This window comes from Gossypium arboreum, chromosome 3 (genome assembly GCF_025698485.1).
Source record: "Gossypium arboreum isolate Shixiya-1 chromosome 3, ASM2569848v2, whole genome shotgun sequence".
Lineage (NCBI taxonomy): Eukaryota > Viridiplantae > Streptophyta > Magnoliopsida > Malvales > Malvaceae > Gossypium > Gossypium arboreum.
Genome location: NC_069072.1, coordinates 59,975,759 through 59,990,507, shown reverse-complemented (window position 1 = coordinate 59,990,507; position 14,749 = coordinate 59,975,759).

The following is a 14,749-nucleotide window of genomic DNA, read 5'->3' as shown; positions in this document are numbered from 1 at the left end:
TAAAACATTGAATTTTTTGTTTAACCATGACCGAAGTTGAAAGGGTATGGTTGTGATGTATTCGACCATGGTGCATTCATGAGCATGATTTATGCTTGTTACTTGAGTGGTAAAATTTGTGTTTTGAATGGATATGAACACCTTGAGATTGACCTTGCACCTATAAGTGTACATATGTTTGCACATGATGTATTGGTATGACATACATACTATCTCAAAGTATGTATTTTCTTGTGATTATGTTTTGGTTATGAAGTAAATGATAGATGTGTATTGAGCTACAATATGTAAAGCATTAGCTAGTAAAATGTGTGCCATTCATGTGTGGTATTAAACATGTAAGCGGCCTCAACATCAACATGCATAATCGGCCATGAATGAGTGCCTAAGAGGTTGTGTTTGTAATATCCCGATTTTGGGCCTAGTCGAATAGTAGTTTTGTGACCACAAAATCCGAGATAGAAATAATTATTTTATGATTATTTTAAGGTCTATGATATGATTGCATGATTGTGTGAAAATTTCGTGAAGAAATTTTATGCATAAAGTGCTTAATTTGAAATTTGGGACTAAATTGAATAAATTGCAAAACTTGTGTTCTAGAAGTATTTTGCATAAAATTGAATTAGATTATTAATTAGAGGTCCTTAAAGAGTAATTTTACCAATTTCTAAGTCTATGGACAAAAATTAGGACATGGAAGGAATTTTGGAAAGTTTAGTAGTAAGGGCATTTTGGTCATTTAGGGTAAAATGAATTAAAATACAAAATTAAAAGCCAATTTTGCTCATCTTCAACCCCATGGCCGAATATAGCAAGGAGAAACCATGGCTAGGGTTTTCAAGCTTCCAAGCTCGATTGTAAGTCCGTTCTAGCCTCGTTTTTAATGATTTTTACGTTTTTGGAGTCCCTTAGCTCGATTTAGCTTATGCTAGCAATAATTTAACCTAGGGTTTATATTTGGAAAAATACCCATAGGTGAAATTTGTGTATTTTGGTGTTTTATGATAGAATGTGAGGTTTTAAATTATGTTAGACAACTTGTGCTACTCGGTTTTAAGTGAAAACGAGCAAAAGGGCTTAATCGGTAAAAATACCTAATAGTCATAAGTACATGTTAGAGTGAGAATTTGATGTTGCCATAGAAGGAAAAATGATCAGCATGTCATAAAACATAAGAAAATAGGCTGAATTTTAATTTACGAGCTTTGGGGCAAAAGTGTAAATATGCAAAAGTTTAGGGGCAAAATTGTAATTTTTCCAAAATATGATTTTGGGTCAATTTGAATAATGTGAGTCCTAATTAGACTATATTTTAAATGATAGAGCAAGGAAAACTGAAATTGGGCTAAAATGGGAAAATACCAAGTTGTGGACGAAATGGTAAAATAGCCATTTTAGCATACGAGGTAAGTTCATATGTAAATGTTGGTAACATAGTTATTATTTTAAATGTTTTAATGTTTTTTAAATAATATGATAATTATTATGAAATATTATACTTGTGATAATTGTTTGATAATATGTCAAATTATGTGATATACTTGGAAAATATGAAATACTACCGAGTATCGGATCGGCATTCCGTAGAAGATGGTTGAGACACATGATTGGGAAAAAGGTCCGTTGAACCTTAGGAATGGATTAGGATACAAGTGACATGTCAATGGGATATTTGAGCATCCGAACTCGTTGAGTTGAGTCCGAGTTCACTTATGGATGCGACGTCCGAACTCGTTGAGTTGAGTCCGAGTTCGTGAGATGTAACTAGGCATCCGAACTCGTTGAGTTGAGTCCGAGTTCACTTATGGATGCGAACGCCGAGCTCGTTGAGTTGAGTCCGAGTTCACTTATGGGCGGGTTACATGGTAGCTTGGCTACATATGTGGCACTTATGTGCAAACTTTCCATGTATCCGAATTATATTTCGATGTGTTCAACGGGTAAAGTTCTACTCAAATGGAGGAATACTCAAGATGAAAGGGACGTATTGGTAAGTGTTGTGAAATGGATACTTTGAACAGGTATGTACTTAACCCTCGGGTTGAAAACTCGATATAACACAATATGGTAAGATGATAAATGAAAAGGTGATATGAATGTCTTGGTGATGATTATGCAAATGATGTTTTATGTTTGCTTATATGGTTATGTTACTTGCTATTTGCATGTGAGCTTACTAAGCATTTATGCTTACTCCTCCTTTTCATTCCTTGTAGTGTTGACAAGCCAGCTCGGAAATCGGAAGCGGTCGGAGGCACGCTCACACTATCCGTATACCATCTTGGCATAATGGCTTGTATATTTTGAGTATGGCATGTATAGCATTATAATCATTTTATATGTATGGTCTTATGATATGGTTATTGAGTGGTATGGAAATAGAAATGCTTGGTAATGATTAGCCATTGGAATGGCTAATCATGATCATATTTGGTATTATGTATGTCAAATTGCTAGCTAATCCATGGAAACCATGAAATAGGTAAAATTTACCATAAAATAGATTCAGACAGCAGCAGTGACGTGAGTTTGAAAAATCACTAAAAATATTAGAAATGGAATTAAATAATGAATAAGTTATGGAATCGAAGCTTGATGAGTCTATTTTCATATGGAATAAGCAAAACAGGTATATGAGCTATATTTTATGAGATGTTTAAATTTTTGTGAAACAGGGCCAGAGCGATTTCTGGATCCCTGTTCTGACTTTGGAAATTCACCATAAATTTTACAAAGATAATTAGAAGTCACGCTTTATATGTACAGATTCCTTATTGAGTATAGTTTTATTAGAGACAAACGGCATAGTCATTGAAGGTCTGTATAGGGAGATATCTGATTCGTAATACACAGAGGTCAGAGTAGTTGAACCCTGAAACAGGGGAGACTTTAACTAATAAACTGTACTAATTGGCCCAACCAAAAATTCTAGAAAAAAATTAGTAGATATATATATGAGTCTAGTTTCAGGAAAAATTTATGGAATTGGATTTTGAGTTTCGTAACTCGAGATATGATTTTTAAAGCAACTGTGATGCAGTTAGCCAGCTTGTCTGGAAATTTTAAAATGAATTGTATGAGCTGTTTAATTAATGAATTAAGTCCGTTAACACCTCGTGTTCGACTCGGAAACGGTCTCGGTGCAGGGTGTTACATTTAGTGGTATCGAGCAGGTTTAGTCGGTTCTCGGACTAACCTAGCATGTGTAAAAGTTTAGCTATACATGCCACTGATCTGTGATAGTGTGATGTCTTCCGACGCGTATAAGTACCGTCTTATTTAGACAGGGTACTCTCCAACCGAGCTGCGCCAACCATGTTCAATGTTAAGTAAAGGTATTTGAGTAAAATTATGATTATGATAAGTCTCGGTTCAGAAAAGTATGAATAAAGGTTTATGATACATATGTGATAATATGTGAGATGAAAGTTCATGTTGTGATAAATATTCATATTTGCTTAATGCTCATATGATGTAGTGTATGTGGCTTACTTGATAAGATGAACGGAATAAATAGAAAGTAGTAGAGGTATGAATAAAGGTCATAATATTATGATACTGAATGAAAATGTCCTTGTCTTGATTGGATGTCGAATGTTGATGAATGTTAATGGTATATAATTTTATGAGGAAAAGGATTATAATGAAATGAACTTATCTATGTTAAATTGTTGGACTGAATTATATGATTGTAATGATATGTACATGATGATGCACGAAATGAAAGTTGTGATTGTGATGCAAATATCTATGTTTGTTTGGCCTTATATAATGTCATGAGCATGAATTAATTTAATTAATTGAATGGATAAGTAAAGCTATCTAGAAAACATAGAATGTATGCATAAGTATATTGTCTAAATGGGACAATAGGAAAATTGGTGTAAGCCAACATGAATGAATGACATGATTATGATGATGTTACTATGATGATGGAAGTTGTGTCATATGTGTATGCATAAGAAAGTTGAGTCGAGGTCCTACAACCCTCCCCTTACCAAAGTGGTACTTATAATGGAATTTCATGAGATTTGTATTGAATAAGTTTTGGTTGAGAACCCAAAGAGTTCAGTGATAGAATAATTATAAGTATGATCCGAGATTGAAAATGAGTGATAAGTAAAGTCGAGCCGAGAAAGTATCGGATTGACGTAAAATTATTGGAGTTATGCATCGTCCTAGTTAGAAAAGGAATTCTCCTTGGTAAATCAATTACTCAAGTGCAAGGTCGAGAAAAGTGTAAATCAAATTTATTCAGAATTGGCCTTTTTTAGTGAATGGTTTAATATAAAATTTGTGACGAGAACTAGTTGGGGAAATGATATTTCAAATGTGAATTATCCGAGTGTGACAGTTATGACCGGACAGATTTAGATCTCTTTTGAGATGTTCTATGTGTTCACCCATTCTCGAAAATATTTCTATGGCTATTGATCTTCGAAGAAATTCTTGTTATATGGGAATGTCTTCTAATTTTGGTGTTGGATGAAAGCATTGGTAGTCTGATGGTTTATAATTTATATTGCTCTATTTCATTGGGTATTCTATTTCATTTAAATCGATAAGAATTGATGAGAGAATTCATATGATATTATGATTCTGCTTTCTTCTACTTGATGCTTCATCGATATATATGTATGGGAAGATATATTGATCTTGTTATATTTGATTTCATGGGATTAAATGATGTTTTCTTTTGGACTTTCTTTCTTTGAAGAATTATCGAGGTATTCGTATTTTCTCTATGAATTTGGTTTTCGATTCTCCGGCATAGTATCGTATCTTGGGTTTCTTTATCCCGGATCTCTTTATTCGGATTTCTTTATTCCGGTTTCTATCTTGGATTTCTTTATTCGGTTTTCTTGTTATCTTTGTTCCATAATTTGTCAATTACGACTCATGTTCAAGTAATGTTCTTCACTTCGTGATAATCATGTCAAATATGACTATACTTCTAATTTGATCTTGGTAATGTGGTGATTTTAGTATTGGGATTTTTCTAATTTTGTGTAAGGATTTGACATCGATAAAGGCATAGGTGATAAAAGCGCGAGTTTTAGTCGGTATGGTAAATTATTTATTTGAAAGATTTCATGTGACAATTATGTCGGGATTATTTTCCCAAGTTTGATAATAGAATTTCATTTTGTACAGATCAAAGAGTAAATAGTTTGAACGAGAAGTGTATATTTATTAGAAAGAGTTGAATATTAGTTTAAGTCACTACGAATGATAAGGTTTCCATCTTGTGAAAGCTGAAAAGTTTATTACATGTTGATGAGTTCGGATAGATGAGAATATTGGTAACAAGCGTCTGAACTAGACTAGTCTACATTGAGCAATGACTTCGACTTTCAAGAATGTATTGTTGTATGAATTGTGATGTGTTTCAAGACAGTGAGGTAATGTGATAGTTTAGAGCATCCGATGTTACATAAAATCGGAGTTGTTAAAGGGGTTAAAGCCGAGCATTGGGATCTATCAAAATTATCCTTGTCAATGTTGATATTGGGATGGAAATGAGAAGGATTATTCTTGAGGCCATATCAGAATTATTTCTATGGCGGAAAGATGAAAATGTGATGTATCCTATTGTTAAATGTTTGGCGAGATCTATAAATCACATCTGTATTGAATGAATTCCTACTCATCAGATTCATGGAATTTCAGGTCTCTTTGATTGTTGGATTTCTTGGAATTTCGGTCTCCATTAAATCAAGTTGAGATCCGGGTTTTATGTCATGATATCATGGGAAATTAAGAAGGGTTGAAAATTTAAGAACAGTTGAGAGTTGAGACTGTAAGCTTTTAGATCATATGAGAAATTGAAGAGATGTATTGGAGGTACAGTCTAAGTGCAAGTTCTTGACACCAAATATGAGATTAAAAGTGAAGACCACTTTTCGGTAAGATTTTCTGGGACGAAAATCCGAAGGGGGGAGAGTTGTAATATCCTGATTTTGGGCCTAGTCGGAATAGTAGTTTTGTGACCACAAAATCCGAGATAGAAATAATTATTTTATGATTATTTTAAGGTCTATGATATGATTGCATGATTGTGTGAAAATTTCGTGAAGAAATTTTATGCATAAAGTGCTTAATTTGAAATTTGGGACTAAATTGAATAAATTGCAAAACTTGTGTTCTAGAAGTATTTTGCATAAAATTGAATTAGATTATTAATTAGAGGTCCTTAAAGAGTAATTTTACCAATTTCTAAGTCTATGGACAAAAATTAGGACATGGAAGGAATTTTTGGAAAGTTTAGTAGTAAGGGCATTTTGGTCATTTAGGGTAAAATGAATTAAAATACAAAATTAAAGCCAATTTTGCTCATCTTCAACCCCATGGCCGAATATAGCAAGGAGAAACCATGGCTAGGGTTTTCAAGCTTCCAAGCTCGATTGTAAGTCCGTTCTAGCCTCGTTTTTAATGATTTTTACGTTTTGGAGTCCCTTAGCTCGATTTAGCTTATGCTAGCAATAATTTAACCTAGGGTTTATATTTGGAAAAATACCCATAGGTGAAATTTGTGTATTTTGGTGTTTTATGATAGAATGTGAGGTTTTAAATTATGTTAGACAACTTGTGCTACTCGGTTTTAAGTGAAAACGAGCAAAGGGCTTAATCGGTAAAAATACCTAATAGTCATAAGTACATGTTAGAGTGAGAATTTGATGTTGCCATAGAAGGAAAAATGATCAGCATGTCATAAAACATAAGAAAATAGGCTGAATTTTAATTTACGAGCTTTGGGGCAAAAGTGTAAATATGCAAAAGTTTAGGGCAAATTGTAATTTTTCCAAAATATGATTTTGGGTCAATTTGAATAATGTGAGTCCTAATTAGACTATATTTTAAATGATAGAGCAAGGAAAACTGAAATTGGCTAAAATGGGGAAAATACCAAGTTGTGGACGAAATGGTAAAATAGCCATTTTAGCATACGAGGTAAGTTCATATGTAAATGTTGGTAACATAGTTATTATTTTAAATGTTTTAATGTTTTTTAAATAATATGATAATTATTATGAAATATTATACTTGTGATAATTGTTTGATAATATGTCAAATTATGTGATATACTTGGAAAATATGAAATACTACCGAGTATCGTATCGGCATTCCGTAGAAGATGGTTGAGACACATGATTGGGAAAAGGTCCGTTGAACCTTAGGAATGGATTAGGATACAAGTGACATGTCAATGGGATATTTGAGCATCCGAACTCGTTGAGTTGAGTCCGAGTTCACTTATGGATGCGAGTCCGAACTCGTTGAGTTGAGTCCGAGTTCGTGAGATGTAACTAGGCATCCGAACTCGTTGAGTTGAGTCCGAGTTCACTTATGGATGCGAACGCCTGAGCTCGTTGAGTTGAGTCCGAGTTCACTTATGGGCGGGTTACATGGTAGCTTGGCTACATATGTGGCACTTATGTGCAAACTTTCCATGTATCCAATTATATTTCGATGTGTTCAACGGGTAAAGTTCTACTCAAATGGAGGAATACTCAAGGTGAAAGGGACGTATTGGTAAGTGTTGTGAAATGGATACTTTGAACAGGTATGTACTTAACCCTCGGGTTGAAAACTCGATATAACAACAATATGGTAAGATGATAAATGAAAAGGTGATATGAATGTCTTGGTGATGATTATGCAAATGATGTTTTATGTTTGCTTATATGGTTATGTTACTTGCTATTTGCATGTGAGCTTACTAAGCATTTATGCTTACTCCTCCTTTTCATTCCTTGTAGTGTTGACAAGCCAGCTCGAAATCGGAAGCGGTCGGAGGCACGCTCACACTATCCGTATACCATCTTGGCATAATGGCTTGTATATTTTGAGTATGGCATGTATAGCATTATAATCATTTTATATGTATGGTCTTATGATATGGTTATTGAGTGGTATGGAAATAGAAATGCTTGGTAATGATTAGCCATTGGAATGGCTAATCATGATCATATTTGTATTATGTATGTCAAATTGCTAGCTAATCCATGGAAACCATGAAATAGGTAAAATTTACCATAAAATAGATTCAGATAGCAGCAGTGACGTGAGTTTGAAAAATCACTAAAAATATTAGAAATGGAATTAAATAATGAATAAGTTATGGAATCGAAGCTTGATGAGTCTATTTTCATATGGAATAAGCAAAACAGGTATATGAGCTATATTTTATGAGATGTTTAAATTTTTGTGAAACAGGGCCAGAGCGATTTCTGGATCCCTGTTCTGACTTTGGAAATTCACCATAAATTTTACAAAGATAATTAGAAGTCACGCTTTATATGTACAGATTCCTTATTGAGTATAGTTTTATTAGAGACAAACGGCATAGTCATTGAAGGTCTGTATAGGAGATATCTGATTCGTAATACACAGAGGTCAGAGTAGTTGAACCCTGAAACAGGGAGACTTTAACTAATAAACTGTACTAATTGGCCCAACCAAAATTCTAGAAAAAATTAGTAGATATATATATGAGTCTAGTTTCAGGAAAAATTTATGGAATTGGATTTCGAGTTTCGTAACTCGAGATATGATTTTAAAGCAACTGTGATGCAGTTAGCCAGCTTGTCTGGAAATTTTAAAATGAATTGTATGAGCTGTTTAATTAATGAATTAAGTCCGTTAACACCTCGTGTTCGACTCCGGAAACGGTCTCGGGTACGGGGTGTTACAGTGTTGTTCGGCCATGAGTAAGCATGTTGAAGGCTTGTGTGTTGAGTTGATTCATGAATTCCGTACTTATGTGACTTTAATGTCTAGTGAATATATGTGGGCTAAGTGCCTTGAGTTCCTCTTTTCGATACTCAAATGATTGAATCAATTTAATTGTTAAATTAAGCTTAAGAGCAAAGAGGGACCAAAATCCGATAAAGGGAAGGAAAAAGTAGTCGAATAGCCATCGGAATCATTCGACAACATCCGAGGTAAGTTTTCGAGTATCGAAACTTAGATTTTGATTCGATTGAATGAAGTAATAAGCAATCAAATCGTGCCCTTGTATATGGCCATTGAGCGAAATGATATTTTGATTAAGTAAAATGTGCATAAAAGTTTGTTATGAAATTGAAACAAAGATGCGAAGGCAATTGTGCGACCAGTGATATCCGGGCTAAGCCCAAGGAAATTGTGCGACCAGATATCGGGCTAAGCCCAAGGCAATTGTGCGAGCTATGATATCGGGCTAAGCCCAAGGCAATTGTGCGAGTTGTGATATCCGGGTTAAGTCCCAAGGCATTTGTCGGGTTACCATAACCGGGCTATGTCCGAAGGTGTTTTGAACGAGTAGCTATATCCGGATAAACTCGAAGGTATGTGATTTGAAATTTATAAGCTGCTGGAAAATTTTCAGTTATTGCATTTGTGAAATTCCCAACAAGGTATGTTTTGTGTGTGCTTTGCACACTATGAGTAAATGCGCATTTGAATATTCGCTCTAATGATAAATGAGCTATCGGCATTAACTAGGCCGTTATTTGTGTATGAATATAAGAGTTGGGATTGTGAAGTAAGCATGTCATTGAGAAATTGTACATATGAATTATTGTTTAGCTACTTGAATGCTATGCTTTGGTTGTGTGTATATTATGGCTCGAAACTTACTAAGCATAAATTGCTTACTCCGTTTCTTTGTTTCTCTGTTTATAGATTTTGCTCGTTAGCGATCGGATTCGGGATCATAGAAGTTGAAGTCAACCACACTATCAAAGCCCTTTTTGGTATTCCTTTAGTTGAGTTTTGGATATGGCATGTATAGGACTACCCTCGGTTGTTTTAAGTACTTTGTGATGTATATGTGTGCGCCATGCGAAAATGGTTCGTAAAAGTGGAGTATGGAATTTGACCATATGTGGTTTGTAATTATATTTGGTTTCATGATGTGATTATGGTTTGGAATGAGAGAGTTGGTCACATGATCAGCCATTGGAATGGCTAAATATGATCATATGTGGACCTAAGTATGACTAGACTATAGTTGGTCCATGGGAACTACAATATAGGTAAAGCCTACCTTAAAAACAGAGGCTTCCAGCTGCAGTGACGTGGATGTGAAAAATCACCAAAATTTGTAGGAATGGTGTTAAATAGTGAATAAATTATGTGATCTAACCTTGACGATTCTATTTTCATATGAAAGTAACGAAACGATCATATGATCAGTATACCGAGAGATATTAAAGTTCTCGTGAGACAGGGCCAGAACGGTTTCTGGGTCCCCTGTCGCGACTTTGAAAATTTGCCATAAATTATCCAGAATGAATTAGAAGTCATTCCTTATATATACAGATTCCTTTTTGAGTTTAGTTTCATTAGAAACAAATGGCATCAGTATTGAAACCCTGTACAGAGAGATATTCAAGTTGTAACGCGCGAAGGTCAATGTAGTCGACCCCTGTAACATGGGTGACTTTAACTAATAAACTGTATCAATTGGCCCAACCAAAAATTCTAGAAATAAATCCATGAATGGATATATGAGTCTAAATTCAGGGAAAATTTACGGAATCAGTTTCCAAATTGTGAAACTCGAGATATTCTTTTTAAGTCGACAGCGACGCAGTTTTCCAGCTTGCCTGGGAACGTCGAATTGGTCGGTGCCATAAGTGGTTTTGGCTTGTTAACCCCTCGTGTCCGACACCGGCGACGGTCTCGGGTTCGGGGTGTTACAAAGCTTTCATAATTCATCATTAAACATCATAAAACACATGATTTCATCAATGAAATCTTTCAAAATCATCAAATAATTCAAAAATTAGGGCATGGACCTGATAGATTACTAAGTAACGATCTCAAAAATGTAAAAATCATTAAAAACCGAGCTCAAAACATACCTTAATCACCAAATCTCCTAGTCGAACCATAAGCTTGAATTTTCTTCTTTTTCTTTTGATAATTTTGGCAGTAGATAGATGATAATGGCCAATTTCCTGCTTTGTTTTAATTAAAAAATTAATAAGCCATTTACATATTTAACCTTATTATTTTCATTATAATTCCATTATCTCATGTCCATTAATGTCCATACATTAATTCAATGGTCAAATGTCAACATAAGAACCTCTCATTTATAAAGACATAGCAAATAGGCACTTTAACAATTAGAAGGCAAATTTTACATTTTACACGATTAGATCCTTTTTCAAAGTTATCACACAATCAATAAAATTTCCACATGAAAATTTCACACATGTGTAACACATACTGTAAATACAAAAAATATTATTAAAATATTTTTTGACTCAGATTTGTGGTCCCGAAACCCCTATTCTGACTAGGGTCTAACCCGAGCTGTTACACTAAGCACATTATGTATTTATCATGATTTAACCTTATAAATATACCAAAATAAACTATCACTAGCCATTCTAGTGGCTAGATTATAAGCAACCATTTACTAGCCAACAATTGGCCAAGTTAACCTATACATGCCATTATACCAAAATAAGTTTACTATTTATACCAAAACGAACAGGTGGATAGTGTGGTGATACTCCAACTGATCTCTAACCTTTGCGAGCTTTTGAGCACTATAAAATAGAGAAAAGAAAACCTAGTAAGCATTTAATGCTTAGTAAGTTCGTATAATAGGAATTAAACTTACTAATAACATTCATTAAAATAAGCATTCAATAATATGCTTTCCAACAATTTGGAAATTTGCCTAATCACATAAACTCAATTAAGCAAGTTAGTCACATATTTCACATGTACATCAAATAAACATGGATGAGCTCATCATGCTATAAACTTTCATGTATTTCAGAAGCGTTCGAGACATAATACTTCTAATCTCTTAATTTCTCATGTTAGGAGTTTTATCCGTTGAATTATTGAAATTTCGATGGATACTCAAGTAGTTTACGCGAGGTATACAAATCAATGATTCATCAATTCATGTTCAGGGGTACTCGATAGGGCACATAATCAGGGAGCACATTCTCGAGCCACATATCATGATGCTCAAATGAGCCATGTAACAGTACGCTTATCCGGGCTAAACAGGAAACTCATAAGAGTTTCAATTAAGGAGCTCATAGAGCTTAACAGGTAACTCCGAAGAGTTATTATCAAGGAGCACTAAATAGCCATTTAACAGGGAGTTCAAGCGAGCCATGTCAGGAAGCTCAAAAGAGCCTATATCAGGATGCTTATGAAGAGTTGCGTTTGTGTCCGCAATAAATTCTGGATCAAAATCAATCGAATCATGTAATAGGACGCTCATAAAGAGCTGCGGTAGTGTGCAACACATGCAGAATCACTACCAATCAGGATGCTTGCAAGAACTATATAATAGGATGCTCGAGAAGGATTTTAACAGGATGCTTATCCGAGCTATAAGGTTTGCAACATATGCATGACTATAATCAGTACAGGAAAATTATGTATCCATCGAATTCTTTTATTCAAACGAAATTTAACATATTAAAGACATTTTCGGACATGTGATTATTTCATAAATTTATAAAATTCATATAATTCATATAATCACATACCATACTCAATTCAAGTATAAAATAAACACAATTTCGTTACACGAACTTACCTTGTCACTTGTTCATTTATGAAAATCTACTAATCCGACAGTTTTTTTTTTCCTTGATCTAACTTCGTATTTGAGTTTTCTGGATCTATATAAATGAATTTAACATCAACTTAATCCATTTCATACTCATTTACATTCAATTCACACCCTAGGAAAAATTACCATTTTGCCCCTATACTTTTCATAAATGACAATTTCATCCCTAAGTTTGGAAAATGAATTTCATGCAATTTAATCCTTATTCCAAGCCCAACCGAAATTTTCAGCACATGTATTTTACAAAATTTAGAATTTTTCCATAACTTTTACATTTTTACAATTTAATCCCTAAATCATAATTTCATCAAAATTCACATTGTAAAAGTTGTTTATCTACCAACAACCTTTCATTTTCTACCATAAATTTAAAAATTTCAGCATTTACATCCATGGCAAAACTTTGTTACTTTGATAAATTTTCAAATTAATCCCCAAAATAGATAGATTAAGCTATTCCGATCTCAAAAATATAAAAATTACTAAAAATGGGACAAGATTACTTACCCAATTAAACCAAGAAAGCTTGCTTTCTTTTTCCTAGGGTTTCCATGTATTTGGGGATGAAGATGATATAAAATGATGATATTAAACCTTTATTTAATTGATCATCTTTTAATTTTTCCACATTCCAATTTCATCATTTTCTTTTTCTAATTTTCCATAGATGAGTCACCAAAAATATCTACTAGCTTTTATTTAATGGTCTAATTACCATATAAGGACACCAAATTTTGAATTCCATAACTATTTGATACTTATAGCTACTAGAACTCAACTTTTGCATTTTATGCAATTTGATCCTTTCCCTAATTAAACATATAATCGATAAAATTTTCTTATCAGAATTTTCATATAGCATTCCTATCATAATGCAGATAATGAAATATTATTCAATTAAATTTTCTTTTCGAATCATATTTGTGGTCCCTAAACCACTATTCTGATTTCACTAAAAATGGTTGTTACAAGGTGAGTAGTTATATAGCAGTTTGATGGAGGACCAAATATGTAATTTATCAATTGTTGCTAATGGCCTGAGGGACAGAATGGATGGTTTCACAACCCTCATGGTTTCTACACTTCCAAGTCTGCGTACTCTTAGCTCCTTCTCAAGCAGGTGGGGTTTGACCCTCACAGATTTTTTTGGAAAACAATCTGGAAGCTCAAAACCCTTCTAAAAATTCGTGTCTTCACCTTGCGTGTTGGACATGAGATCCTTCCTACAAATGCAAAAATTGCCTCTATTCGTCAAGACTTTAGAACAGATTACCCTAGGTGCGGTGGGAGTGTAGAAACCCTCATCCACACCCTCAAAGACTGTCCAATAGCTTAAGCCAATCTTACTATAGCTGGTCTTGATAACAGGCTTCTTGTTAGGGATTAATATTGGTGCATTGATTGGATTGAGGACGCCATGTGTGTGTTGGAAAGAAAGTTTTTGCTGACTTTATTATGACATGGAATATTTGGAACAACCACAACAACTTTGTTTTTTGGGGGAAGGAAAAATAAGCGAAAGTAGTCTGGGATAGAACCAAAACCCTTTGCTAGGACTTTCGGATCCACAACCTGGCTAACAAACCTTTGCTTCCTATTATCCCTGCTTGAAAAAATTGGGAAAAGGCACCTGCGATTTTGAAAAAATAAATTTCAATATTATTGTCACTTATAAGAAAACAAGTTATGGTATGATTGTCCGTGCTAATGATGGTTTCGTCATTGATGGGGGTGGGGGCTTCAAAGATGAAGTTTTTTTAGCTAAATAGGCGAAGCTTTAAGCATCTGAAGAAAGTTTGAAAAGTGCATGTTCTCTTAATATTACGAAAGCCATTTTTGAGACAGACTGTTCCAGCCTAGTGAATAGGGTGAAGAATTGTAGAAAGGACATCACCATTGTAGGCTAAGCATAAACGAGATTTATAAAATCATGGACAACTTGAATTTGACAGATGTAATTTGGGCCAACCATAGATGTAATAAGGTGGCAAATTTTATTTGCAAAAAATCTATTGCTAATTCTTGTATTTAGACTTTTGGTGTAGATTATCCTAAGGAAATCCATGATCTTGTAATTGGTGATTCCATTAATTGTGTTTGACCTTTTTGGTTCTTTTTATAAAAAAAGAAAAGAAAAAAAAAGTCCAC